This window comes from Triticum urartu, chromosome 5A (genome assembly GCF_056163025.1).
Source record: "Triticum urartu cultivar PI428250 chromosome 5A, HENAU_Tu73, whole genome shotgun sequence".
Classification (NCBI taxonomy): Eukaryota; Viridiplantae; Streptophyta; class Magnoliopsida; order Poales; family Poaceae; genus Triticum; species Triticum urartu.
Window position 1 is genome coordinate 148,403,835 of NC_141877.1, and position 12,099 is coordinate 148,415,933.

Genomic DNA, 12,099 nt, shown 5'->3' on the forward strand with positions numbered 1-12,099 from the left:
TTGGGAACCGCCTATAATGTGTGTAGCATGGAAGATATCGCCATCTCTTGGTTGTTATGTTGACAATGAAAGTACACCGCTCAAAATATTATTCACCTCTATTTGAAAACTGAGCTCTGGCACTTCTACAAATCCATGCTTCCCTCTGCGAAGGGCCTATCTATTTACTTTTATGCTGAGTCATCATCTTCTTATTAAAAAGCACCAGTTGGAGAGCACCTCTGTCATTTGCATTCATTATTGTTAGTTTACATTGAGTATGACTTGACTTGATCTCTTTTACCATGAATTACAATGTCTAGTCAGTCCTTGGTCTTTAAAGGTGCTCTGCATTTATGTTTTGCGGTCTCAGAAAGGGCTAGCGAGATACCATCTTGTTATATCATATTATGATTGTTTTGAGAAAGTGTTGTCATCCGAGATTTATTATTATGGCTCGCTAGTTGATTATGCTATTGATATGAGTAAACTTGAGACCTATGCGTTATTGTGAATGTGGTTAGTTATAATCTTTGCTGAAAACTTGAATGTTGGCTTTACATATTTACAACAACAAGAGCAAACAGAGTTTGTAAAAGTTTTTCTTTATCACTTTCAGTTTGTCAACTGAATTGCTTGAGGACAAGCAAAGGTTTAAGCTTGGGGGAGTTGATACGTCTCTGTTGTATCTACTTTTTCAAACACTTTTGCCCTTGTTTTGGACTCTAACTTGCATGATTTGAATGAAACTAACCCGGACTGACGCTGTTTTAGGCAGAATTATCATGGTGTTATTTATGTGCAGAAACAAACATTCTCGGAATGACCTGAAACTTCACGGAGCAACTTTTCATAAAATATGAAAAATACCTGCAAAAGATGAAGGCCAGGGGGCCCACCACCTCTCCACGAGGGTGGGGGCGCGCCTGCCCCCCTACCTCGTGGGCCCCTGTTGCCTCTCCGACTCCAACTCCAACTCCATATATTGTGTTTCGGGAAGAAAAAATCAGAGAGAAGAAATCATCGCGTTTTACGATACGGAGCCGCCGCCAAGCCCTAAAACCTCTCGGGAGGGCTGATCTGGAGTCCGTTCGGGGCTACGGAGAGGGGAATCCATCGCCATCGTCATCATCAATCATCCTCCATCACCAATTTCATGATGTTCACCGCCGTGCGTGAGTAATTCCATTGTAGGCTCGCTAGACGGTGATGGGTTGGATGGGATCTATCATGTAATCGAGTTAGTTTTGTTAGGGCTTGATCCCTAGTATCCACTATGTTCTGAGATTGATGTTGCTATGACTTTGCTATGCTTAATGCTTGTCACTAGGGCCCGAGTGCCATGATTTCAGATCTGAACCTATTATGTTTTCATCAATATATGAGTGTTCTTGATCCTATCTTGCAAGTCTATAGTCACCTATTATGTGTTATGATCCATTAACCCCGTAGTGACAATAATCGGGATACTTACCGGTGATGACCGTACTTTGAGGAGTTCATGTATTCACTATGTGTTAATGCTTTGTTCCGGTTCTCTATTAAAAGGAGGCCTTAATATCCCTTAGTTTCCGTAAGGACCCCGCTACCACGGGAGGGTAGGACAAAAGATGTCATGCAAGTTCTTTTCCATAAGCACGTATGACTATATTCGGAATACATGCCTACATTACATTGATGAACTGGAGCTAGTTCTGTGTCACCCTAGGTTATGACTGTTACATGATGAACCGCATCCGGCATAATTCTCCATCACCGATCCATTGCCTACGAGCTTTCCATATATTGTTCTCCGCTTATTTACTTTTCCATTGTTGTTGCTATCATCACTACAAAATACCAAAAACACTACTTTTATTACTGTTACATTTTGTTACCGTTATCACTACTATCATATTACTTTGCTACTAAATACTCTGCTGTAGATACTAAGTTTCCAGGTGTGGTTGAATTGACAACTCAGCTGCTAATACTTGAGAATATTCTTTGGCTCCCCTTGTCGAATCAATAAATTTGGGTTGAATACTCTACCCTCGAAAACTGTTGCGATCCCCTATACTTGTGGGTTATCACGCGCCTACCCCCATGGGAGCGCCCCCTGCCTCGTGAGCCCCCTGGTGCTCCATCGACCTCAACTCCAACTCTATATATTCATGTTCGAGGAGAAAAAAACAGAGAGAAGGATTCATCGCGTTTTACGATACGGAGCCGCCACCAAGCCCTAATCTCTCTCGGGAGGGCTGATCTGGAGTCTGTTCGGGGCTCCGGTGAGGGGAATCCGTCGCCATCGTCATCATCAACCTTCCTCCATCACCAATTTCATGATGCTCACCGCCGTGCGTGAGTAATTCCATCATAGTCTTGCTGGACGGTGATGGGTTGGATGAGATTTATCATGTAATCGAGTTAGTTTTGTTAGGGTTTGATCCTTAGTATCCATTATGTTCTGAGATTGATGTTGCTATGACTTTGCTATGCTTAATGCTTGTCACTAGGGCCCGAGTGCCATGATTTCAGATCTGAACCTATTATGTTTTCATGAATATATGTGAGTTCTTGATCCTATCTTGCAAGTCTATAGTCACCTATTATGTGTTATGATCCGTTAACCCTGAAGTGACAATAATCGGGACACTTACCGATGATGACCGTAGTTTGAGGAGTTCATGTATTCACTAAGTGTTAATGCTTTGGTCCGGTACTCTATTAAAAGGAGGCCTTAATATCCCTTAGTTTCCAATAGGACCCCGCTGCCACGGGAGGGTAGGACAAAAGACGTCATGCAAGTTCTTTCCATAAGCACGTATGACTATATTTAGAATACATGCCTACATTACATTGATGAACTGGAGCTAGTTCTGTGTCACCCTATGTTATAACTGTTGCATGAGCAATCGCACCCGACATAATTATCCATCACTGATCCATTGCCTACGAGCTTTTCACATATTGATCTTTGCTTATTTACTTTTCCATTGCTACTGTTACAATCAAGAATCACTATAAAACCAATACTGTTACTTTGGCCACCGTTACTGCTACTATCATATTACTTTGGTGCTAAATACTTTGCTGCAGATATTAAGTCTTTCAGGTGTGGTTGAATTGACAACTCAGCTGCTAATACCTGAGAATATTATTTGGCTTCCCTTGTGTCGAATCAATAAATTTGGGTTGAATACTCTACCCTCGAAAACTGTTGCGATCCCCTATACTTGTGGGTTATCACCTGGCATACCAGCGGCGGTTGAGCTCGCTTGAGGGCTGGTACCTAAGGACGTAGAGCACATAGAAGAGCGTGGAGAAGAGGGGGAGGCTCGCATGGGCCTAATGTAACGCCCCGGATGTAACTTGCCATATTTGTACTCCGACTCTTGCCGTTTTCGGCTCTAAGTTATGAGATTCCTTAGTGGTTGGGTTTTGTCTTCGTTTTACATTTTGTTCATGTCATGCATTTCATATCATGTTATCATGTGCATCACATTTGCATACGTGTTCGTCTCATGCATCCGAGCATTTTCCCCGTTGTTCGTTTTGCAATCCGACACTCCTACGTCCTCTGACGCCCTCTTTTGCCTCTTTTCGTGAGCAGGTGTTAAACTTTCTCGAAATGGACCAAATTTGCCAAGCGGCCTTGGTACACCACTAGTAGACCGCATGTCAAGTTTCGTGCCATTTAGAGTTCGTTTGATACTCCAACGGTTAACCGGGGAACCATAAAGGCCTCGTGTGTGTTGCAGCCCAACACCCCTCCAAATCGGCCCAATAACCCTTCCAAACCACTCCCATGTCCTCCGCCATCGGATCACGATCGCGTGGTCGAAAACTACACCTTATTTGGACACTCCCACCTCCTTCTAGGTATAAATATGTCCTCCCCGTCCAAAATCCGGGTCCAAACCCTAGTTCCACCTCTCCCTCCGCGCCGGACACGTCAGCCGGTGTCGGACGCGTCCAGCCGCAGCCGCTCGTCCAATCGGTGCCCGCCACCTATCGCCACACCGCCGTCCGCCGCCGCCGGCCAGCGAGCCCGCGTCGGGCCCGCGGGGCCCGAACCGTTTCCTCCGCCGCCCCATGCCCGTGCGCCTCCCTGCACGCTCGCGCGGCCCGAGCGCCGCTGCGTCCCCGCTCGCCGGCGCGCCACCGTCGCCTCGCCCCGGCGCCGCCTCCGGCCACCGCGTCCGACCATGGCCTCCGCGCCGCTCCGGACTCTGACGACCGGATCCGGCTTCCCCAAGCAACTCCGGACGGCCCCCGTCCTTCTCCATCACTCCGGCAAGCTCCTCGTCAACTCCGGCCGCCTTCTTCCGCGTCTCCAGCGTACATTGGGAACCATGCCGCCCTAGATCCAGATCTAGAAACCCTAAGGTTGACCCCGAAAATATCCTAAGTCCCTGAGATTTTTCATTCCAGAGCCCTGTTCGACGTGCCATACCTTCTTGCATGTAGCTCCGTTTTGTGCGTGCAATATATCAAAATGTTCATCATGATGTGCTCTTCATTTTGCTCCATTGTGACATGCTTGTTTGAGAACATCTTGACGCCCAAATCATTGATGCAAGAGTGCTATAAATTGTTAGGTGTTGATTCTTAACAGAGTATGAGCATTTGTCATTTTTGCTACATTTGTTGTGTGCTGCATATGGGCATGAGCTCTACATGTGTTTTGATCTATGCCATGCCATCTTTACAGGGGTGTATGCCATGTATTTTTGTGATCAATGTGGTGACTAGAACAAGCATGCAAAGTAGCCTTCGTGTTATTGCTAATTTCAGGATCTCAGGATTTTGGCTAAGTCTTTGTCTGCTGTTATTTTGATGCCATGTAACCATGTTGCCACAGTGAGATACATACTTTATTTGAGTTGCTTCAGTAAGGATGATTTGGACATATGGTTGTGCTCTATCCATCCATGCCCCTGTTTGCAATTATGGAGTGCCCTAGCATGTCTCAACCTTGCTCCACTTTTGCTATAAAATGTTCATGGCAGATTGTTTACATGTTAATCAATTTTGCCATGGTTGTTGTAGTTGATCCATGCATGCTATGAACTTGTTCTTGCCTTGGTTAGCTTCTTGAACATGCCATCTTGCTGATAATATGCTTATCTTGTCATGCAATGCCTTGTGTTGAGTGAATTGAGCTTGCAAAGATGCCTTCATAATTCTGTTTATGTCATGCTCAGTTTTCTGCTAAGTCTGAATCTGTTAACGAAACTTGCTATGTTTACATGGGAGCCATCATATCTTCTGATCCTTTTTGACTCATGGTCAGTAAGGGACTTTTGTTCTATGCTTTGAGTAGATTCATGCCATGCCTTTTTTGCTATGATCTGATCCTGTACAATGTTGTTTGCTTACTCTAAACATTGCTTACTGATGTTAATTTCTGGCATGTTAGTTATTTTCACTAAGTCTGTGAAGCTGATATCTTTTGCACTTTTGCCATGCTTGTTTGAACCTGTTATAGTGTGATTTAGCCATAGCTCAATGTTCATGTTTTGTTAAGCATCTTGAGTAGATCACTTCCATGTGCTTTGTTGCTATGTTGGAGTGTAGTAGCTTAGTTTCTTGTTGCATTCTAGATGGCATCGGGCTGTTAATCGCAGAATTGTGCCATTCTTGTTTTGCTTGCCATTTGCAAACTGTGCATCCAATTCAGGTGATCTTTATATCGATTTCGACCGAAATCATATCATTTCTCCAGTGGCGCACTTGGTTTTCCAAGTTGATGCCTAGTTCAATCTTTCCTTTCCAAAGCATGCATATGCATTGCATATCACATCCCGCATATCATGTCATGTTTTGCATCATGTTACTTGCGCATTGCACCGTGGTTGATTGTGGTTTGCTTTGCTTGTGTTTTTGCCTTGGGTAGAGCCGGGAGACGAGTGGGTGATCGAGGAACCCGTTGAGTATGCTTACGAGGATCAAGCTTTCGTCAACTCGGAGAACTTTGCAGGCAAGATGACCTTACCCTCGAAATCACTTCTATCTTTGCTTGCTATTTGTTCGCTCTATTGCTATGTCGTGATACCTACCACTTGCTATGTCATGCCTCCCATATTGCCATGTCAAGCCTCTAACCCACCTTTCTTAGCAAACCGTTGTTTGGCTATGTTACCGCTTTGCTCAGCCCCTCTTATAGCGTTGCTAGTTGCAGATGGAGATGAAGTTTGTTCCATGTTGGAACATGGATTTTGTTGGGATATCATTATTATATCTTGTTTACTTAATGCATCTATATACTTGGTAAAGGGTGGAAGTCTCGATCTTATGCCTGGTGTTTTGTTCCACTCTTGCCGCCCTAGTTTCCGTCATACCGGTGTTATGTTCCTTGATTTTGCGTTCCTTACGCGGTTGGGTGTTATGGGAACCCCTCGATAGTTCGCTTTGAATAAAACTCCTCCAGCAAGGCCCAACATTGGTTTTACCATTTGCCTACCTACCACCATATACCTTCCCTTGGGTTCTGCAGACTCAAGGGTCATCTTATTTTTAACCCCCCCCCCCGGGGGGGGGGGCAGTGCTCCTCTGACTGTTGGTCCGAACTAGAGTCCTTTGCAGCGCCACCTCGGGGAAACTCGAGGTTTGGTTTTAGTTGTACGGAGTGCTCATTCGGTGTGCCCTGAGAACGAGATACTTGCGACTCCTATCGGGATTTGTCGGCACATCGGGCGGCTTTGCTGGTCTTGTTTTATCATTGTCGAAATGTCTTGTAACCGGGATTCCGAGGCTGATCGGGTCTTCCTGGGAGAAGGAATATCCTTCGTTGACCGTGAGAGCTTGTGATGGGCTAAGTTGCGACACCCCTGCAGGGTTTTGAACTTTCGAAAGCCATGCCCGCGGTTATGGGCAGATGGGAATTTGTTAATGTCCGGTTGTAGAGAACTTGAACTTAACTTAATTAAAATGAATCAATCGCGTGTGTTGCCGTGATGGTCTCTTTTCGGTGGAGTCCGGGAAGAGAACACGGTCTCGGGTTATGCTTGAACATAAGTAGATTTAGGATCACTTCTTGATCATTATTAGCTTCTCGACCGTGATTTGCCTCTCTTCTCGCTCTCTTTTGCGTAAGTTAGCCACCATATATGCTAGTGCTTGCTGCAGCTCCACCCCACTACCCCTTTCCTACCTTTAAGCTTAAATAGTCTTGATCACGAGGGTGTGAGATTGCTGAGTCCCCATGACTCATAGATACTTCCAAAACAGATGCAGGTGCCGATGATGCCAATGCAGGGGACGGTACAGAACTCAAGTGGGAGTTCGATGAGGATTCGGGCCGTTACTATGTGTCTTTTCCGGATGATCAGTAGAGGAGCCCAGTTGGGGCGATCGGGGATCTAGCATTTGGGTTGTCTTTTATTTATGTTGGTTCTGTAGTCGGACCTTGATTGTATTCTAGATGATGTATGCTATATTAATGTATTGTGTGAAGTGGCGATTGTAAGCCAACTCTTTATCCCTTCCTTATTCAGTACATGGGATGTGTAAAGATTACCCCTCTTGCGACATGCCTACCATGCGGTTATGCCTCTAAGCCGTGCCCCAACACGTGGGAGATATAGCCACACCGTGGGTGTTACACCTAACCTGGCTACACTACGGCCGTCGGTGCACGAGTCTGGCGCAGCACGAGGAAACAACTCCGGACTACCAAGATAAGTTTCGCACCCGAGTCGGCCGAGCGCTACGGCATAGGATTCTCACCTCTCGTTGCCCTGTTGCGGCGACGTTGCCTCCCTTTCCCACCTTTAGGTAGCTGCTTGCACGCTAAAGGGGACCTCTTGAGCATCACATCTCAGGAGCTCTTACTGGACCTCGGGGCGCTCACCTCCTGGCCTTGACCACGGCACCGTGACCTGGCATACCAGCGACGGCTACAGCCTACCTGGGGACCAAGACCTGTCGGCTTAGAGCACCAAGCTGCTGCGGGGTTGGAAAGGGGAGACCAAGCCGAAACAAGACATGCGTTTGCAAATTTTCATAATAAGGATAATATCAACAAAAGACATTACAGACCCTTTACGCGCCCCCACGGGGTCCGTCTTGATTCCTTGCAGGAAACAAAAGAAGGGAGTTTTTAAGGGGCCTATCTACACACGCCAAACACCGTTGACGCCATCATCAACAGTAGGCCACGGGAGGCCGGCGCCAACCCCATCCAGATCAGCGACGGCGGCGGCCGGACGCTGCGGCCTTACCCCAGGCGCGGCGAGAGCTCAGAGGCACGTAGCTGTCGTCGCTTGTCTCCGGAGTCTCGTCGAGCTCGGGAGAATCGCTGGACCACCAGGAGTCGCCGCTACTACTGGAGGAGCTGCTAGTGAAGCTAGCGGCAGGCTCGGCGTTGGCCGCTGCGCCGTCCTGACGACCCCCTTCAGGGCAGCACTCCAAGCGGCGGCCTTCCTCGTCAAAGACCTTGAAGAACATAATGGAGGCGCCATCGTACTCAAAGTGGATGGCGAGGACGCCTTTCGCACGGCAGACTCGAGCGACCTCGCCCCAGCCACGGGTCACGAAGATCTTCCCTGGGGAGACGGCTTCGACCTCCGCTGCAGTCGCCGGGGCGTCATAGTCGGCGTGCTGTAGCCAAAGCTCGAGGGGGCCCCTCGGCGGCGAAGAACTACGGGAAGCGAATCCAAGTGCACGGAGGCATCGCCGCCCACATCACGAGTTCGCGTGAGGAGTCCGCGACATGCGCTCCTGGGGCGATGGCGTGTGTCACCATGGCGCGGCGACCACGGCCACGGCGTGGGCGGTGCCGTTCGTCGCCTCTCCCTCCGGAGCCCTCAGCTTGGGCGTACAGAGGCAGCGGATACCCGAGAGGCGGCCGCTCGCACCAAGGCCTCGACACCTCCGGCCTCACGACTATATCGCGACGGTGGGCCAGCCTCTTCTTCGGTGGGAGTGGCTCGGGCTCATCGAGGGGGGGGTTTCCCTTCTCTGCGGCTGAGAACCTCCGTATCGGTGCCATGGTTGATGCTGCTAGCGATGAAGCAAGGAAGAAGAAGGAGCAGGAGGAGATGGGTGACGGGGGCTCCACTCCCCCCTTCCCATTTATAGCCAAGAGGAGGCCAACCGACGGCCTCCACGATCTAAGGTAATAATGACCTTTTTTCTGCATGCAGCAGGGACTCGTCAAGTCGGGCAGTTGACGAGGCAGCATAGGGAAGCGGAGACGCCCACGTACAATCAACCGCCACGCGTTAAGCGAGGCCACAGGCCGTTGGGGCCCGCGGCGCTCCGCACTTGCCCCTTGGCTTCGCCTCAAAGCCAAGTCCGAGTACGCCTTGGTCCCGGGGGCTACTGTCGGCGTCCTGGGAACGGGGGTCCCCAGACTTGCCTGCCTGCGGCCCACGGCGTGGCTCCACCAGCGGCCCTGTACGGCCCATCTTCACCAGCAAACACTCAAGACCCTCGCGAGGGGCCAAGCCTTGTGAGGTGAACAACGCAAGACCTCCTTGGGGGTGGCCTCACCAGGCTGGCTCGCGAGGGGCGGAGAGATCAAGGCAAGGGACACCTCGCGAGATTCCTATGGCGCAAGCCATGATGACAAAGGCCAGGCGGGCGCCAGCGCACGCAGTGTCCTTGTTTCCCCCTTGGTGCTAAAGAAGTAAGCGCAGGCGCGGAGTCCTGAGGCGTCAAGCAAAGGTTTCCATATCGGTGCAACAAGATCAAGACCAGCAGGACGGCGGGACGGAGGTCACCGTGGAGCCCAGGACGGCGTCACCACCAGAGCCTTTGGCAGGCGAAGACCATCTTTTGTCAGGATAGCTTGTACTAGCTGTCCCCCTTCGAATTGGCCATTGTGGGATCCCTTCCCACCTAATATTTGGGAAGAGGACCCGGGCCTCTATAAATAGGACTAGCCACCACCTTAGAGAGGGAGGATCCTCTACCGCATCAACTCGCCAAGCACAAGAACACCACTCCTTAGGAGGCTGTTCTTCCTCTTGTAACTGTTCATCCTCAGCCCAAGAGGCAATCCACCACACCACACTGGAGTAGGGTATTACACCACATCGGTGGCCCGAACCAGTATAAATCTTGTGTCCCTTTGCTCTGCGAGTTCGACGCGCTAAGCCTTGAGATTGCGGTGAGGGCATGAGCTAGAGGGGGAGAGATCTTCGTGTGCACCCCAGTGTTCGAACCTCAAGGGTTTTGCCGGAACCCGAAATCCGACATTGTTCATGCTGTCAGGTGCAGCAAACAAGAACCCGGGACAATCTCCAACACAACCTGCCCTTATCCTCTACCTATCATTCTTTATGTACTGAATTTGCACTCTTTGCTTCACAATGTACTCTTGAATTGCTGCTCTCAGTTCAATGACAGACAAAAACACCATGCCTATGTGAAAACTAACTTCTTTCATGTTCTCAAGCCTCCACCTTTTTCAGCTTCACTTTCTTTTTCATTTTGTTCCTTCCTTGTGCATCAACTACTTCCACTTCCTCCGCTGAATCACTATCTTCAAGATCTGAATCTTGTAGCTCCTATAATTCATCTGTATCATAGTCACTGTCCTGCTCCCATTCAGATTTCTTCTTTTTCTTCTTCTCAAATTTTTCATCAACCCATTCTTCATATAGATCATCATCATCTTTGCCTACTTCATTGTCAGAGTAAACCTAGTCTGAATCCCATTCACCGTCACTATCATTTTCATTGGGGATTTCTTCTTCTACCATAAGTTTCCTACTGCTTCTTCCATGCTCATGTCCAACATTTTGTCCCACTGGTGGAACACTGCTACTCCCTTCATTGTTGTTGCCTGCATTAAATTGATTCAGTCTGCCTTTTGAGTTTTCACCTTAAACCTGAGACTTCCCCTTATTCCACTGCTAAACCCAGGAGATTTAGGGCTTAGTACAGGAGGCGGCTTAGGTCTACCACTAACATGAATATCATCGATTACATTGTCAAAGGTCATGTCTTTGTGATCAACAAACAACTAAAAGTACTGGAATTTTGGAACAACTATTGTCATGTGTAAATTGTCAGTGTCACAGCCCACAATCTACAGTCCATCACCTAAATTCTTTCCAGGCAGTAACCAGTAAACAGCATGCTTAGATTGGTCACTATATCCCAGTTGCTGCATAAAATCATTGAGCCAAAGAGGAGACCATGTATCTACTTCGCAACCATTGAACAGAGCAACTTTGCCATCGACATACGTCTTCGATCGGCCAAATCCGCAAAAAAATCCGGCATAGTTGAATTCTACGGTAAAAATCTCCTCTTGTGGTCCTAGATATCGAGGGATTCAGTCAAATACTACCATCGATTCGAGCTAAATTGGAATCCGCATAAAAAGAGGATCGAGGGTTAGGGTTACGTGCACGACACTGACCATATCACGGAGGAGGATCTTCGGGTCGCCGCAACATGGGCGCCATCCTAGCGATGCCGCCGCCGGACAAGCACCTGCAATGGCCGCCTCTTCTCACCGGACCACTGTCGCCGATCATCCCTATTTCGCCAGAGCAGAGTGAATTGGGAAAGAGGAAAGGACCACGGCTGCGGAGAGATTAGGGTTGGGGGGCTCTTTTGCAAAAACACACGGCTGGTCGTTATCCCGCATGGACCCTCGAGTCGACGTGGTGGCGATCAAAGCGCCACGTGAGCTGGTCAGACGAAATTAAGACCTTAGATGAACAACTTAGAAAGAATTAGGATCCGGATGTGCATTTTGAAAGAATTAAAACCCAACCGACACTTTTGGAAAAAAAATTAGGACAGTGCTTGCATTTTACTCGCCTCACCCCACACATCACTAGAGAAAGCCAAGGTATCGTGTGTGTAGCAATGTCGTATCCATTTATCCTGATCCAGGCCCGCACGGGACACCTGTGCAGCATGTTCGACTGCACAGGGCCCCCAAATGGGCAGGGCCCCCAATTTGTTTACTGCTATTACTGTTAATGATTAAGCAATGCATTTGACCGAGCAATGCATTTGACTGGTTGGACCCCTCAAAAAAAATTGACTGGTTGGAACCTGCACCGTAGTTACTCCATCTCATGCACGCCTCTCCAACTTCATATTCTCCCTTTCTTTCTCTTTGCTCTCTTTATAACTTCCAACAAGCCGTGTAAATCCATACCTCCGCCGCGG